Source organism: Heterodontus francisci, chromosome 9, assembly GCF_036365525.1.
Source record: "Heterodontus francisci isolate sHetFra1 chromosome 9, sHetFra1.hap1, whole genome shotgun sequence".
Taxonomy (NCBI): Eukaryota; Metazoa; Chordata; class Chondrichthyes; order Heterodontiformes; family Heterodontidae; genus Heterodontus; species Heterodontus francisci.
Window position 1 is genome coordinate 59,736,714 of NC_090379.1, and position 17,959 is coordinate 59,754,672.

The window sequence follows — 17,959 nt, forward strand, 5'->3', positions numbered from 1 at the left end:
CCATATTCTTCTGAAGGAGAATCTTGTCTCAAACTGGAACTTGCATTTTAACAGTGACATTAATTGTAATTTTCTGTGCTAGTTACCAACTCCTCTAAGGCATTTTCTTTAAAAAAAAATAACACCCAAAGCAAATCAACAGTGTTATACAAATGGCTATCTTCAAGTTTCTTTATTTCAGATTTTGATGCGGCACTTTGTGAACACCCAGAAAAGGTAAGATGTTTTTAATTGCTAACATTTGTTTTTGGTCCCCTCTTGTGCTGTTAGATTTGAAATACAGAGCAGAGATTGAGCAGAATTGAGCTTTGTCCACCTGCTGGTAAGTTTGTCTCATTTCTGATACAGACTTTATCACCAGCAAAAAAAAAATGGCGGCCAACCAGACTTCCCCAAATCTCTTTCTCCCCCAGTTCAATGAGCATTGAACAGTACCAAAGCTCTATTGCTCACTTTTAAAGCTTGTGAAGTCCATTGATCGGGAAGGAGACGATGTTGACTGGAAGCTGATATCACTAAAGCTCAATATGTAAAGGTGTTAAACCTGGTTAAATGCAAATTATTAACATGCAGGGAAGAGACACTGGGCTGAATTTTTGCCACGGAAGCAGGCAACAGAAGCCGGGTTTGTTTTTGCGTCAGAAATCGGCCTCTGGTTGGAAACTGATTAAAGTTGAGATTTTTGTGTGGGAAGCCCTTAATTGATGTGGAGACAGGTTCCCTGTCCACTTAGAGCCAGTGGGAGTGGGAACGAAAGTGGGTCAGATGAACTGATTTAGATTCCCACGGCAGCCATCATTGAGACTGCTGGTTGTCCTAAGGGAGCGATCTGCTGATTCTGCCAAAGCCTTCCACAGCACCAGAGGGAAGTGAGATGTCACGGGAGAGCCGAAGGCCTGACACCTGGAGCAGGGCAGCCCCTCACTTCATTGATGCCAACCTGGATCTAATGCTGGAGGCTGTGAGGGAGAGGAGGGAGGTCTCTGCTTAGTGTCATCTCCCTCCACCACCTCTTCCTCCTCATCTCTCACCTCCTGCTCCTGCTCCACCCTCAGTGAGCTGTCTCCTTCCAAGACCTCATCGTCCTCAAGGTCCACACCTCTCTGCAGGACCATGTAATTAAGAGCGCAGCAGACCACCACTATTACCACCCTTGCAGAAGGGTATTGGAGGTCACCACCCAACCAGTCCAGGCACTGGAATTGCATCCTCAGTAGCCCGATGGCCTGCTCAATGGTTGCCCGAGTTAGCAGGTGGCCTTGGTTGTATCACCTCGGTTCCTCTGTCTGGGGTTCCCAACTAGGCATGCTTTCAAGGGGGTTTCCCTTTTCCCCTACAATCCATCCATGCGCCTTGGGGGTTGGAGTGAAGATCTGAGGCAGCCTGGACTAGCGGAGGATGAAGGAGTCATGGCAGCTTCCAGGAAAGTGAGCACATACAAGGCAGAAGCTCTTGTTGCGGTCACAGACCAGTTGGGTATTGAGGCAGCGGAAACCCTTCCTGTTGATGGATCTGGGTGGCCATTCACTGGATATCTCGATGGCCACATGGGTGCAATTGATGATGCCCTGTACTTGGGGTAATCCAGTGATGGAGGCAAAACCCAATGCCCTCTGTCACTGCGAGGCCAAGTCTGTCATGAAATGAATGTACTGTCCAGCTCTGGCAAAGGGGGCATCAGTGACCAGCAAGATGTAGTGGTGTGCAGCTGTTTGTGAGATACCACCAAGTTCTGCAGCTGACCTTGAAGGAGTCAGAAGTGAAGAAGTTCAAAGTCACAGTGACTTTATGCCTACTGGCAGGGCATGGCAACCAGTGTCATGAGATGCAAGGTCTTTGGCAAAAAGGGCATAGACGTCTGTGACCATCTGCCTGGAGAGTTGCAGTCTCCTGCGGCACTGGTTCTCAGTCATCTCCAGGTGGCTCCATCTTCAGCCATAGAGCCTGTGTTAAGTGTATGGCGTCCATTGCCTTCCTGCCCCTTTTCTCTGCTGTGCCTTCCTGCTGCTTGGGGTTCTGCCCTTCCTGTGAAGAGTATTGACCACTGGGCCCAAAATCTGACAGTCCTGCCTTCAACGGCAATTGCAGCCTTCCTTTTGGACAGGACGCTGTCGTAATGTGATTGCCAGCTTTGCCATCCTGCTCTTCTGCCCCCGCAGTGCCAAGGGGTGGTGACAACCCCAGTGGATGCCTGTGTGCGGAGTGCCCACTCACCCTGGCACCTCTCAGCACCAGGGGCACCTCCATACCAAGTGACAAGTGCCCCTTTGCCCCGCTGACCCTCTTATGGGGCCAGGGTAATGCCCTGGAACAGCCTTGATTGGCACCCCATTCTGTACCCACCTCGCCTCAGCTAATCAGAAACAGTAAGTCCTTGAAACCCATTCGCCCTTTTAAATATTCCACCTTTCCCCTTCAACAAGCTCTTAACAAGATTTTTAACTGATTTAATTGGCTTCAATTGCGAGGAGAGCAAGATTCCTGTCCCATCCTTCCCCCTCCCTGGTTAACATTGCCAGTGCCAGGAACAGTGTCCTGTAACTGATGTGCCGGCTTGCATTCCCGACTTTGAGCGCCTGAAAATTCAGCCCACTTACTTTGATTACAAGTTGAACGCTTGTACATTCATGAAAGAAACATATTTAATTTGTTGTAAATATGTCTCCAAAATAGTGTGCAAACTATGAAGCTGTAATTTTATAAAGCAAACAGCATGTAAAGGCTTTGCCAAAACATACAGTCCCACTCCAAAGATGCTCTATTAACTGTATATACTAGTGAATCTGGAAAGTGGGGGAAGCCACCATTATCCATGATGTCCACCATGATTAATTAGTTTGGATTGATTGTCCAGGCTCTCAGATGAGAAATGAACATTGGGCTGAGGTACCAGAGGTGACTGGTGCCCTAGCAAGAATCTTTAACTTCGTGACAGGAGGGAAGAAAATTGGCAAAATGCCACATGAAATCAAAGAAACTGAGCTGAATTTTCCCTGCCCTGGGGTGGAAGGGTTGGAATGAGGTGGGGGAGCTGGGAAAATAGCAGGGAGCCTTGTCGCGACGGCTCCCTGATGCATTCCTACGCTGGGGAACTTTCCCAGGGATGGGCAGGAAAGTGGTTTGGCTGCCCACATAACGGAGACAGGCAGACCATTTACACAATTAGTGCCCGACTGAGGAGCAATTTTACTGGTTCGCCTGTACTGGTGGAGCAGCACCCCACAACTCTGTGGCATACGTGGGCTACCAGCTTAATTGCAGTGGCCTTTCTGTAGCAGTTCAGGGGGGTCCCAAAGAGGAGACCACAAGCATGAAAGACTGCCCACCACTGCCCCCCTCCCACCAGCCCCAACTATCCATCCACAGATGTTCCCCTACGTTCAATGGGGCCTTCCCCACTCTGTAATAATTATTTATCTTTAGACCTCTGAGACTTTGAGGCGCCTTCAAGATCCTCAACTTCCTTCAGGAGCACCTACCTCTCCCAGTGGGGCTGTCAAGGTTCTTGAGCTGCTGGCCCTCTGATTGGGCCGGCAGTTTCAGGAGCCTGCCTGCTGTCCTTAACAGGACGGCAAGCTCGGAGGCGGTCAATTAGGAGGTCGTCTCCAGGAATATTGCTGTGCTAGTCTCACTGCCGAGAAATGTGGGCTCAGGAACCACCCCCCACCCCTGCCATTTGGTCCCAATGTTGGGGTTCTGAAGCCGTGGGAAAATCCTGCCTGCTGCACTTGAAGTACTGCTTTGATTTCTACACAACCACAGAGCTATTAGTACCATTAGTGCATTAATCTGCAGCAGTGAAGAGCTGCAAAGAAGACTCCTGGCCTTAGGTCATTCTAGTACATTTATATTTACATTTATATCGCAGGACACCAACATCCAAGAGCTGGCTCCCCACACATACATTGCTGAAGCTGGCTCTTTTATCCTGATGATAGAATAATCTTCAACTAAAATATAAAAAATTCTGAATAAATTTTTGGAAAATGAAGGAACAAGTAAATTCTTTGAGTCAAGTCATGAAGCTGCTCTTTCAAACTGAGAAAACCACCAGCTAAGCAAAAGCGTACAAAAGACCTCTTCCCACAAAGAGTTGTTCAAGAAATGCCTCATTAACACTATTAGAGTTTGTGGATTCTCTCAAAAGGGAACAGAATTAAATTCTGGAGCAGGAGTTTATAGCAGGTTTCTTAAATTGAACCTAGGGTTAGCTGACAGTGGATGGGTTGAGAGAATTAGGCAGGTAACAAAGCAGGGAGGCTCATTTCAGCATCAGTCTATTTCATAGAAGCATTTGAAGGTTCAAGTGACATTTTCTCGTCTGGCAGATGCTTATCTTAAATAGGGTGTTGCAATCTCTAATTTCCTGCACTAATTCAGAATGGATTAGATCAATGAAACAATATTTTATGGGGGATCTTGATTGTTCAGTCTTTGTTACAAAAAGAACCAAATGGAACTTTCACTTATGAAATACATCATGCTTTGTAAGTGAAAATAGCTTTACTCAAATAGTAAATCACTTCAAATAAAGCATTTAAAATAAAAATTGATGGAATAATTAGCAAGAGTTTAGATATTACATTGTTCAGAAAGTCTGCCATACAACTTCCTATATCTATCTCCGTTATTTTAAACAGTAGGGATTAAAGTTGATTTTACAAGAGCTAAAAACAAAAGGCTTTAACCTTTGAATGTATTTAACGACATAACTGCAGAAAGATCCAATTATAACAACTTCCTATTTACTGAATGCTTTTTGAGGAAGCAATCTGTTAATTTCCTCTGTTCTAATAAATTGCATGGGCAAGCCATATTCATAGCAACACTACTAAATTCTACCAATAGCAGCTCCAGTGTTCACTATTGTAATGGAAGTGTAAATTTCTTTATTTCAGATGGGTTAACACCGCCATTAAAATACATACGAAAATACGAATTAGGAGCAGGAGTAGGCCACTCGACCCCTCGGGCCTGCTCCGCCATTCAATAAGTTCATGGCTGAACTGATTACTCCACATTTCCACCTACCCCCGATAACCTTCCACCCCCTTGCTTATCAAGAATCTATCTACCTCTGTCTTAAAAATATTCAAAGACTCTGCTTCCACTGCCTTTTGAGGAAGAGAATTCCAAAGACTCACGACCCACTGAGAAAAAAAAATTCTTCTCATCGCTGTCTTACATGGGCGACCCCTTATTTTTAAACAGTTCTAGATTCTCCCACAAGGGTAAACATCCACCCTGTCAAGACCCCTCAGGATCTTATATGTTTCAATCAAGTTGCCTCTTACTCTTCTAAATTCCAGCAGATACAAGCCTAACCTGTCCAATCTTTCCTCATAAGACAGCCCGCCCATTCCAGGTATTAGTCTAGTAAACCTCTGTACTGCATCCAACGCATTTACATCCTTCCTTAAATAACAGAGGGAGCTGTACAATTGTATGAACTGTTGAGCCGTTAATATGGCCAACAATAATTTTTCCCCTCACTAGTTCCAGGACACTATCATTAACAATTATTAAATGAAGGTCTGTAAAAATTACTAAGGATGTATTTATTAAACCTGGCAACAAAATGTAATTCTAAATTTAGCAGCTTGTTTTGAAAGCTGAGCAAGAGTCTTTGGCTGACCAAGTAACAAGCTCCCTTCAAGAACAAAAGTACATATTTGAATATATTCAGAGTTTTCTGACGCATTTCTTAACATTTAAATTATATGTACATCACTGGTAACATGAGAAAGGAACATCAGTTTGTGGTTTATTTTCAGTTAGGATTGCCACCTTTTACTGAGTCTGAGGGATTTGCAAGGGATTGGATTAGGGCTCGAGTTCTGATAATTCATTAAGCAGTTTGGAAAAATAACTTTAAATTATTAAACATCCCACATATCACACACAGGAGTGAAGAGGAAACAGACTTTAATTTAAGAAGCAGCCTTTTTCGGCTGGTCTTTAGACATTTCTGGAAAAACTGCTCAAAAACTGAACTGCTAAGGTTAAACCTGGACAGGTGACAATGGTATTCCTTCTCCATATAGTTAACTTAGACTTTTTAAAGATTAGAATAATAATACTTACATTTTATTACATTTGTTATTTACATCTTTTTAACCTATTAGGAGAAATCACCATTTTTACCACAGGCCAGCAGACTGCTGCTGATCCAATATGTCTGGTCTTCCAGTAAGAGAGGTGGTCCAGTGATATGGCATCAGGCACATCAGCTAGCAACCAGCTGTCCTTGTGACAGGAAATTCATTATTACTCATGGTACTGCATGCTGATTCCCACATCCCAAAGTCAACAAATGCGTAAATTCAGTAGCACTCAGCTGTGCCTCATTGTTAGCTCACCCGAGACAAGACAGCCTGCTTGATCGTCACCTTAAACATTCACTCCCTTCACCACCAACGCACAGTGGCACCATACACATGATGTACTGCAGCAAGTCACCTCCTTTGACGGCACCTTCCAAACCTGGACGAGGGCAGCAGACATGTGGGAACACCATCGTCTGCAAGTTCTGATCCAAGCCACGTACCATCCTGACTTGGAAATATATCGCCATTCCTTCACTCTCACTGGATCAAAATCCTGAAACTCCCTCCCTAACAGCACTGTGGGTGTACCCGGACCAGATGGACTGCAGCAGTTCAAAAAGTCAACTCACCACCAACTTCTCAACGGCAATTAGGGATGAGCAACAAATGCTGGCCTTGCCAGTGATGCCCTCATCCCATGAAACGAATAACAAAAACAGCCAGTACTGACTTTTATCTGTTATAATATAGAGGAAATGGAGGTGGTGGTGTAGTGGTAATGTCGCTGAGCTAGTAATCCAGATGCTGAGGCCAATGCCCTGGGGACATGGGTTCAAATCCCACCATGGTAGCTGGTGGAATTGAAATTCAATTAATTAATAAGTTCAATTAACAAATAAAAAAAATCTGGAATTGAAAGCTCGTTGCAGTAACACAGCCATGAAATTATCATCGATTGTCATAAAACCCATCTGATTCACTTATGTTCTTTAGGGAAGGAAATCTGCCATCCTTACCTGGTCTGGCCTACATGTGACTCCAGACCCACAGCAATGTGGTTGACTCTTAACTGTCCTCTGAAATGGCCAAGCAAGCCACTCAGTTGTCAAGAGCAATTAGGGAAGGACAACAAAAGTTGACCTTGCCAGCGATGCCCACATCCATGAAAGAAAAAAAAAATACTGGTTTGCTTGCACCCAATGGGTTGTAGTTGTCCAGTGCTTCGAGTCTCCTTCAAATCTCAAAGCATCACTGTGCATATGCTAGTTCTCACACTGGTGCACAAGCAACATATTCCAAAGTTTATAAGAAATTCCACAATGGAGCCGACTCAGTGTTGTGCGATTGCCTTTAAGAGTAATGTACCTTCAGGATCTTAGTATGCTAATAAGCCAAGTCCCAGAATGCAATTATGTGACTTGAAGCCAGAGTCACTCTCTAACTGTAACACCAAGAGGCAAGTCCTGTAAATAGATAGCTCTGCATTGTATATACTTGTTAGCTGTTAATAAACCTGTTTGAAATCTTCAATCAACTGAACTCCACACAGCTCATTTATGTTGCATCAGACAACATAAAAAGCTTCTCATTACATTCACCTTCATGCACATGCTAAAAATCTACTGATCCATAGGTGGTGTTAGGTTTTAGCGGGTGAGCTAATGATGAGGCAAGCCTGATTGCTACTGAATATATGCATTTGTTGACTTTGGATGTGGGGATCAACATGTAGGGCCATAACAATGAACTTCCTCTCACAAGGGAAGCTTGTCATTGATGGGCCTGCTGCTGTATCACCAGACTGCCTCTCCGCTTGCTGGAAGAAATAGAGGCATTGAGTACAAATGCTGAACCTTTATAAAGCTCTGGTTAGGCCACAACTAGACTATTACATCCAGTTTTGGTCACTACACTTAAGAAAGGATGTGAGGAACCTTGAGAGGGTGCAGAGGAGACTTACCAGAATGGTTCCAGGGATGAGGGATTTAGCTACAAGGCTAGGTTGGAGAAGCTGGGGTTGTTCTGCTTGGAGCAAAGGAGATTGAAGGGAAATTTGATAGAGGTGTACAAGATTATGACAGGTTTGGAAGGGGTTGAAAAAGAAAAGCTGTTCCCATTAGCTAATGGTACAAGAATGAGTGGATATAGATTTAAGGTCTTGGGCAAGAGATGCAGTTTTTATGCAGTGATTGGTAATGACCTGGAACTCACTGCCTACAAGAGTGATGGAAGCAGAGATGATGAATGATTTTAAAAGGAAATTGGATGGGCACCTGAGAGAAAAAAACTTGCAGGGTAGTGGGGATTGAACAGGGGAATGGGTCTGATTGGATTCCTCTACAGAGAGCTGGCATGGACTTAATGGGCTGAATTTTAAGGGGCCATTGGATTCGGGAAAGGAGGAGGGGGGTGGGCATAAAATTGGGACAGAAGATGTTGGACCAGACTTCTTAATGTCCCTTCCGCATTTTACTGTCAGCAGCCAACATGGAGGGTGGACTTCGCACATCACGCAGCAGAAAGGCAATTAAGATACTTAAGAGCCCAATGGACAGCAATTTTATTCACTGGTTCCGATTTAACTAATGGCGCACAGGAATCATGGGGCTTCAAAGCCTTGCCTAGTTAAAGGAGGTGACAATGAGGCGGGAGTTCAGTGTGGGTTGCACTGGCAGCATCACTTGGCATGGAGGGTGGAGGAGGGAGGGCATTGGGAATCATTGTCAGCAGTGGGGGCAAAGGTGCCAGCACTGCAGGGAGCCATACCAGGGTGCCATTGGAGGTGACACGTGAGGGAAAGGATGGGGATATTTGCTGTGAAGGCCTTGCATTCAGGGAGAGGCAACCTGACATGGACCTCATTCACCTTGGCTTTGGGGCTCCCTTTGAGGAGGAGGAGCAGCATAGAGAGAGGGAGTTCCAGGCACTGGCAGGGGCACACCAGCAACTTTGTGGTCCACAGGAGGGCCAGTCTTGGGGTCAGGATGCCGGAAAAGGATACAGAGGGGCATGCCAACAGCCGCCTGTGTGCAGAAGAAGCTAAGCTCCAGAGAGGGTCTACCGGCTGAGGCTCAACTACTTACAGATGACTGAGCGGCAGTGTCTCTGAAGCCTCCACCTCTCCAGGGAGGCTGTCACTGACCTGTGCACCATGATGTAGGATGAGCTAAGCCCCATGGGATTTGGTGGACATCCAATGCCAGTGTTGCTGAAGGTCACCGTGACACTAAACTTTTATGCCAGCGGATCAATCCAGGAATCCACTGGAGATATGTGTGGGATCTCGCAGTCTGCGTTGCATCGGTGCAACAAGAAGGTCACTAGTGCCCTGTTCAGGAGGGCCGCCAACTACGTGTGCTTCTGCACCGATCCAAGCAGTCAAGCTGAGAGGGCTATAGGGTTCGGGGCCATCGCTGGATTCCCCCAGGTGCAGGGTGTCATCGACTGCTTGCATCTGGCCATCAAGGTTGCAGACCAGTCAGCAGCCTTCATCAACAGGAAGGGTTTCCACTTGCTCAATGTAAAACTGATCTGCGACCCCTGCAAAAGGATCCAGCAGGTGTATGCACAATTCCCAGGAAGCAGCCATGGAGCCTATATAGGTCAGAAGTCCCAGGTGCCAGAGATTTTCCACCCCCAGCGTGCTTTCTGGGATGGATTCTCGGCTACCCACTAAGGACATGGCTTCTGCTGCCTGTGAGGAACCCTTGCGCATGGATGCAGAGGAGAGGTACAACACCTGCCAGAGTACAACTTGAGCGACCATCAAGCTGGCATTGGTTTCCTGAAGATGAGATTCAGGTGCCTAAATTGATCTGTTGGAGCCCTTCAGTACACCACGGCGAGGATCTCACATATCGTGGTTGTCTGCTGTGCACTGCACAACCTGGCTGCACAGAGGGGAGAGGCGTTGACCAGTGAAGATACTGTGGAGCGAGATGCCTCCTCTGATGATGAGGATGCTGCCCAGGCAGTGCCAGATGAAGGGCCCCAGGGACAGCAGGAAAAGAGCCATGAAATATTTATTTATTTAGAGATGCAGCACTGAAACAGGCCCTTTGGCCCACCGAGTCTGTGCTGACCATCAACCACCCACTTATACTAATCCTACATTAATCCCATATTCCCTACCACATCCTCTCAATTCCTCTACCACCTACCTACACTAGGGGCAATTTATAATGGCCAATTTACCTATCAACCTGCAAGTCTTTGGCTGTGGGAGGAAATCGGAGCACCCGGCGGAAACCCACGCGGTCACATGGAGAACTTGCAAACTCCGCACAGGCAGTACCCAGAATTGAACCCGGGTCGCTGGAGCTGTGAGGCTGCGGTGCTAACCATTGCGCCACTGTGCTGCCCAAAATATGTGCAAGGGAGGCTCGAGATGCCCTTATACATTCATGTTTTCTATGACCCTTACCACCTTCTGCAACCGCAACAATAAAGCCTTACCTTTAAACAGCCCTTTTACTGCCTCCTTCCTTCTCCTCGTACAGTGGCAAGGCTGAAGAGTTGAGCACTCGCAGCTTAGTCCCTCGCTTTCAGCCCCTTGAGAGAGGCAGAGTTTAAATGAAGTTCTAAAGGGCATCAACAATAAGGAGATGTAGTGAGGTAACATAATTTCTTTATTCCGCCTGGCACCAAACGCAACCCTATCCATTTGGAATGTACATTCACCTGTGCACCCCTAAGTGCATCTAGGTGCTCTTCTTAAATCTTTTCTGGGTGCTCCTACGTGGTGCTCCCCCTGCGCTGTCAGCTGAGGTGGAGGCAGGCTGCTGACTTTGTTGCTCCATGGCTTGGGATGACCTTGGCAGCCATCCTCTAGCTGCCTGAGGCCTGGAGGGCTGTGACATACTGAGGGCCTCCTGCACAGGTGCAGGACCCTCTGCTGTCATTGGGAATGATCGAGACGTAAGCGTCACTGGCAGAGGGGCTGAGGAGCTGCTTCCCATATCAGGAGCACCCTGAGAGGAGCCCCCAGATGTGGGAGGCAATCATTCCTCCTCCCTTGCAAGGCACACTTGTACCTCACTGCTGACCTGAGAGGGATGAGGACCTGGTGGAGATTCATAGTGCCTTGTTCCCCTCTCGCCTTACCACTACTGCATTGAGCTCATGGACAAGGTGATAGAATGTGGGTCTGCGCTCATCTCCGGCAGCCAATCTGCTGAATCAGGCTCTCCATGAGAATCGCCAGTCTCTCAATGGAGGTAGCCATGTGTGCACCAGTCAGAGACAGTGCAGCACTCAAGGCCTGGATGGACCCCTCCATCTGTGTCTGTGCTTGGGTAAGCATAGCCTCTGGCAACTCTGCCCGGTGTTTCCTTACATCTCGGAGGTGATGGACCCAGAGGCACATCATCAGTCTGGGGCTCAGCATGGGCTTGGCTTCCCACAGTCCTCCGACTGTCAGTGGCCTCAGCTATCACAGCCTCCATCAGCATCTTGGGAGCGTCTGTGATGTGCTCACTAGGTTGTGTGCCTAGATCTAAGTGCGGTCGGATACCCACCAACATGACAGTATTTGCACTGGTGGATGGTGCAGGGCAATGATGTGATGGTGCACCCTCTGAGGCTGACTCCTTCTCCACAGAGGTGGCTAGCTGTCCCCCCGACTCTCCAGCTCTTTGTTGTTGTCCATGGACATGGCCTGCATGAGAGAACAGATAAATGGAAGGGTTATGGGTTTCCCACCACGACATTTTAATCACCCCTTCTGTGCAGCTCCTTGTATCCAATGGTAGACACATGAGCACCATGGCTTGTGCCCCATACACCCTTGTGCCCCAGGACATTCTCACTCTTCTCTTGGATGGACGCCCCTGTCGCTATGAAGCGGCCACCTTGCTGCAGGGAGGGTAGGGTAGTTTAAGAATATAGTTTGTGCTGGAAAAGAATAGTCAGGTATTAACTTTGCATTCCTAGCTGATCTTTGAGCAGCATTAAAAATGGAGAGCATAACCCAATAATGCTTTAGATGATTCAGCCAGATCTGGCGATGGTGGATTAAACCAGTTATTCGCCAAAGACATTCAGATCTGCGCCTCTTGAATTTATGGGAGCACAGATGAGTGCATGCTGGTGGAATGATTAGGGTGATCTACCTGAGATGTTACAGGGGCACCATTACCGCATGAATCCATATACTGTGATCCTATAGCATAGATTTAAGTCTGTCATCAAACTTGTAATATAACAATTCTCTCTCAGCCCGCACAACCCTCCAAGGTATCTGCGCTCCTCTAATTCTGGCCTCTTGTGCATCCCTGATTTTAATTGCTCCACCATTAGTGGCTACACCTTCAGTTGCCTAGGCCCTAAGCTCTAGAATTCCCTCCCTACACCTCTCTGCCTCACTTTCCTCCTTTAAGACACTCATTAAGACTATCTCTTTGACCAAGATTTTGGTCATCTGACCTAAAATCTCCTTTTGTGGGTCAGTGTCATACTTAGTTTTATAATGCTTCTGCAAAGTGCCTTGGGACATTTTATTATGCTAAAGGCACTATATAAATATAAGTAGTTTTTTTTTTGTTTTGGTATTGGAGTAATAATGTAGAGGCCTGGATTAATAATACAGACAACATAAGTACAAATCCCACTATAGCAGTCTGAGAATTCAGTTTTTAAAAATCTACAAAATGAAAAGCAGGTATCAGTAAAAGTGATCATGAAGTGGATTGTTGTAAGAGCCCAACTGGTTCACTAATCTTATTTCGGGAAGCAAACCTGTTGTCCTTACCTGGTCTGGCTTATATGTGCCTCCAGCGCTACATCAATGTGGTTGATTTTTAACTGCTATACTGAAGTGGACTAGCAAGTCACTCAGTTGTATCAAACCACTACAAAGTGGACTGCAACAGTTAAATAAAGCTTCTTAAACAATCTTCTCAGAGCAACGAGAAATGGGCAATAAACATGGGCCTTGCCAGCAACACCCACACGCTGAGAATGAATCAGAAAAAAGCAGCATTAATCACTTTGGAAAGCTAAAATTCCATCAGTGATATTCATCTTTAAGTATAATTTTAGACAGGACAAATGTGGGTTGAAAAGTGTGCCATTTGCATACTGGTGAGCATGGTAAATGTTATAACTGATCCATAGATTGTTGTGATTTCCTGAACTTTTTGATAAGATGCAGCAATGTCACAACAGTCTTTGAGTTTTTACAAGTCTTCGGTTTTGTACTGATCAGTGTATAGAGCCTTTTTCATGGAATCATAGAACCATAGAAATTTACAGCATGGAAGGAGGCCATTTGGCCCATCATGTCCACTCCGGCTGGCAAGTAGCCATCAAACCTAATCCCACTTTTCAGCTCTTAGTCCATAGCCTCGTAGATTATGTCACTTCAAGCTCTTTTCCAAGTACTTTTTAAATGTCATGAAGGTTTCTGCCTCTACCACCCTTTCAGGCAGTGAGTTTCCACCACCCACTAGGTGAAAAAAATTTCCCCTCGAATCCTCTCTAAACCTCCTACCTCTTATCCTAAATCTGTGACCCTTGGTTATGGACCCCTCAACCAAAGGGAATAGGGCCTTCCTATCCACTCTATCTAGACGTCTCATAATTTAATGCACTTAAACCAGGTCTCCCCTCAGCCTCCTCTGTTCCAAAGAAAACAACCCTAGCCTATCCAATCTTTCCCCATAACTAAAATTCTCCAGTCCAGGCAACATGCTCGTAAATGTCATCTGTACTGCCTCTCGTGCAATCACATATTTCCTATAGTGCAGTAACCAGAACTGCACGCAGTTCCAGCTGTGGCCTAACCAGTGATTTATACAGTTCTAGCATAACCTCCCTGCTCTTATATTTGATGCCACTGCTAATAAAGGCAAGTATCCCATATACCTCTTGACCATCTGTTGAGCCATCTTCAGGGATCTCTGGACAGACAAGGACTCTATGTCCCTCTACACTTCTCAGTATCCTACTATTGACTGTGTATTCCCTTGCATTGTTCACCTTCCCCAAATGCATGACCTCACACTTCTCTGGATTGAACTCCATTTGCCACTGTTCCACCCACCTGAGTATTCCATTGATACCTTCCTGCAGTCTACAGCTCTCTTCATTATCAACCACATGGCCAACATCTGTATCATCTGCAAACTTCTTAATCATACTCCCTATATTCAAGTCCAGATTATTGATATATACCAAAAAAAGCAAGGGACCCAGTACTGAGCTCTACAGAACCCCACTGGAAACAGCCTTCCGGTCACAAAAACACTCATTGATTATTGCCCTTTGCTTCCCGCCACTGAGCCAATTTTGGATTCAACTTGCCACTTTGCCTTGGATCCCATGGGCTTTTATATTTGTGACCAATCTGCCATGTGGGACCTTATCAAAAGCCTTGCTAAAATCCATATAAACTATGGTTCTTAATATTGCTTTACTCTCTTTTTTTTTTAGAATTAGAACATTACAGCGCAGTACAGGCCCTTCGGCCCTCGATGTTGCGCCGACCTGTGAAACCATCTGACCTACACTATTCCATTTTCATCCATATGTCTATCCAATGACCACTTAAATGCCCTTAAAGTTGGTGAATCTACTACTGCTGCAGGCAGGGCGTTCCACGCCCTTACTACTCTCTGAGTAAAGAAACTACCTCTCACATCTGTCCTATATCCTTACTGGGGACAGTTAAGCCAATATCAATGGAGAAAAATCCAATTTCTAGTTGTGCAGCAGTATATCACAGTTTATAAGCCTACTAGCATGCGAGAAAGTCACCATACCATACAGTATGAAGTAAGTGCCATCATACTTATTAAAATTAACCTAAACAGTTACCATATGGGCAATATTGAGTGATGAATTAATTGGAATTAGGCCTTAATTCATAAAGGTGGTTAAGTTAAAGAACCTGTTGACTGAAAAGACCAAAAGACTGTAATCATTAATTGTTGGTACTTTTCCCCCAACATCAAATCTGCCTTAATATAAAAGCAAAATACTGCAGATGCTGGAAATCTGCCTCAATCAAATCTGCCTTAGTGTGACTAACCTTCTAGAATGCAAGAGTTGCATTTTTATAGCATCTATCACAACCTCAGGATATCTCAAAGTGCTTTACAGCCAATTAAATACTTCTGAAGTGTAGTCACTGTTGTAATGTATGACATGTGGCAGTCAATTTGCACACAGCAAACTCCCACAAACAGCAACATGATAATGACCAGGTAATCCATTTTTCTGCTATGTTGATTAAGGAATAAATATTAGCCAGGACACCACGGATAACTCACCTGATCGTCTTCAAAATGGTGCTACGGGATCTTTTATGTCCACCTGAGAGAGCAGACAGGGCTTTGGTGTAATGTCTTATCTGAAAGATGGCACTTCTGACAGGCAGCACTCCTATAATACTGAACTGGAGAATCAGCCTAGATTTTGTGCTCCAGTCTCTGGAGTGGATCTCAGACCCACAACCTTCTGTCTCAGGGGCAAAAGTACTACCAGCTGGGCCACATCTGACACACTAATGCTAAAGTGGTAATTTTACAGCAAAAATACTACCAAGCCTTTAAAGTGCACAATAATTAGATAAAATTACAGGATAGGGAAACATGATTAGGTGAAAAACTTGGATATGGAAAGAAAAATTGTAAATACTGGAAATCCAAAATAAAGATTGGAAATGCACAGTCGGTCACTCAGCATCTGAGAAAGGTGGCTTAATATTTTGGGTGTGATCCTTCATCACGACTGAAAAATGTGCCCTGACAAAACGAACAGAAAATAAGTGTTTCAAAAATTATGTTTTTTTCCCCCTTAAACTTTCCCCCTAAAACTAAACTAAACTAAACTTGAAAATGACACTCACCAGCTGCAGCTCCAGTAGTTTTATGGAGCAGCTGAGCTGCGCCCAGCAAGAAACGGTTGGCTCAGCCAATCTGCTGCAGCCAATCTGCTGCAGCCAGTCACTTCCTGAACAGGCATTGTAGGCTCTGTATTGTTTGCAACAGGAGTTCAAATAAAGACGTCTTTAAAACAGCTTTGTATACTCACTTCTGTATCATTTATGAATTAGCAGAAACTCCACTAATTAGAGTTGCCAACTTTGGTTGGATGTATTCCTGGACGTTTCATCAAATGACTCCTAGCCTTCAACTGCCCCGACCAGCCAAATAACTTTTATTTCCCAACCACACACCCACCCGTACCCACCATCTACAATATTATTATAATTAATAAACAAATGTATTCAAAGAAAATGAATAAAGCATAATTTTTTTAATGTCCTATGGTTTTTCTCCTGCTTTGCTCGTAGCAGTGTCCATGGAGATAAATCTTTAATTCCCGAAGCCACCATGGTAATCCTGAAAGAATGGCAAACCTACCTCAAATTTGAAACAAAAGCAAAATACTGCAGATGCTGGAAATCTGAAACAAAAAGAGAAAATGCTGGAAATACTCAGCAGGTCTGGCAGCATTAGTGGAGAGAAAAGCAGAGTTAACGTTTCAGGTTTGTGACTTTTCATCAGACCTCTAATTTGGTTTTATGTAAGTAAAACTGAAAGAATACATTCTTAGAAAAGCTAGTTTGTGGGAACTGTGTTATTGAGAGCCTTCATTTAATGAGTTTCTTTGGTTATGCACCAAAACTATTCCGCTAAATGGAAAAAAACATTGATTAAAATGGGGATATATGATTACCAATGTGCTGTTGCCATTGAAGTCTTCATCTTTAGTTCAGTACTGCTCTGTTTTTATAAGGTTCTCTGTATTTTACTATTTAAGTCACTTTCACAAACTATTGATTACAAACCAATAAAAGGAGTGAAGTAACCTTTTCCTCTTACAAGAAAATTTGAATTGAAGATTCCAAACGTTTGCCCTTGATATGAATTCATGTAAATGCAAAGGATGCAGTAGCAAACCTGTCAACAAGATTAAAACAGAAAATCCATTTTATGTGGAGGAGACAGTTAATTACTACGAAAATTATCTGTTTCCTCTGTAATATTCCCAATCGAACAATAGCAGTAACAGTAGCAAGATTTGTAAGGACCTCCGATGCAAATATTTATTTAAAATATTACTTTGGGGTGGGGGAGGAGAGGCAAACTACTCTATGGCATTTTTATACCGAACCTATTTACATTTCACTCATGTACCTTCTTCTTGGCAATGTTTCAGGGGACAAAAGATAAAAACAATCTTCAGCTTTGCAACTATCACAAGGAAATATTCTTTTCAGGGATATTTATTGTGTTCATAATGCACTGCAATTAAAATTACTTTATATCTTCCAATTGTCCCAAAATGTCCGAATTAACTGTTTAAAACTTCTTACACTATAATGAGAAACCATGCTTTATTTACAAATCCTTAGCTAAAGTCAAATGTAACAACTACCGAATTCAGATATATAGCACTGCAGACACCTCTCTGCCAGTGCTGTTGATTTTGCTGGTTTTATTTCTGTATGGTTAAACCCATTGTTCCAGTTTTATTTTTGTACTGTCAAATTCCCTTTCCACCTGTATATTCTGTTGCTTTTGTCCTTCAAATATAATCCAAAACTTGCAGAAATAAAGTTTAAAATGTAAAAGATGTTCCTGCCTGCTGCATCTGGCAAACCACCTTTCTCCTCCAACACTGACTCAACATCTGAACGAATGTTTTTTTTTGTCTGTGTGTTCCAAAAGGGCCAAATTCACTAATTATACATTGTGAAAGGAATTTGCTTCAGTGTAAGATGATCCTAGCGATATGCTAATCCCCTTTTCTGCTTGCTGCTGCCTGGAGCCTGTGCTTAATATTGTTTTTTTCACTGTACAACAATAAAAGTTGAGGCAACAAAGAAAATAAATGGGCAGCTAAGAAGGTGCAGCTCCAACACATGGCAGGCCATTTTTCTCCTCTCCTTCTGGCTGCTCTTTTGT